Genomic DNA, 951 nt, shown 5'->3' with positions numbered 1-951 from the left:
GTAGGAACGTTAATTGTTCACTAGCAATTAGCAGATAATGATGTTCGGATGGTTAATTACGTTGTGTAGAGCTTTGTCGGACGGTGCGCATGAGACCTGTTTTTTTCCCCATCTCAAGATGACATCGAAAGACGTGATTAATCTCAGGATGACGTCGGGAATACAGGAAAGAGAGGGAGGCAGAGGGTTTTTTCATTGGGAAATAGGGAGGGGAGAGGGAAAGAAAAGGGGTGGAAAGGGAAAGGAGATAAGGAGAAATTGAGAGGGTCGGGAGAAGAGGGACGAATATGACAGGAGAAAAAAAAGAGGAGGACGAATAAGGGTAGAAAGGGATGAGCGAAAAGAGAGGGTCGACAGGAGAGGGAAGGGTGATAGAGGTGAAGGAAAAAAAAGAGAGAAAGGAGACAAGGAGAGGGCAGTGAGGAGAGAGGAGACTACGAAAGGGAGAGGGAGAAGATAAAAGAGAAGAAGGGGTATAAAGGAGGGGGGATAAGGAGAAATTCCAAGTGCCGGAAAGAGAGGGGAGATAACGAAGGGACATGGAAAAGAAGAACTGGAGGCTGAAGAGGGGATGAAGCATAAAAAGAAGGGAGCAGAATTGGGGATTAAGGGAAGGAAGCAATAGAAAAGGGGGAGCGTTGAAGCATGAAGAAAAAGACACAAGAAAATGTAGACGAAGAAACTTAGGGGAGAAAAGAATGACAAGAAAAAATATTGGAATAAGGGGAAAAATCAGGATAAAGCTCGATAGACATACGAGCTATCAAAGGAAGAGGCGGATTGGAGGGAAGAGTGAAAAGATCAAGGGGTTTAGGAGATGAGAGAGGTCAGGAAGAACAAGAGATTGGGGAGACGGAGGTGATCCATAACAACAGTTCCAACAAAGGGTGTAAACAAAGAGTCCTGTCGAAGTAAGTTATGATCCAGAGGAGGTTAACTCGGGTGTCTGTC

This window comes from Penaeus monodon, chromosome 27 (genome assembly GCF_015228065.2).
Source record: "Penaeus monodon isolate SGIC_2016 chromosome 27, NSTDA_Pmon_1, whole genome shotgun sequence".
Classification (NCBI taxonomy): Eukaryota; Metazoa; Arthropoda; class Malacostraca; order Decapoda; family Penaeidae; genus Penaeus; species Penaeus monodon.
The sequence above is the reverse complement of the archived record's forward strand: the minus strand, read 5'-3'. Positions refer to the sequence as shown.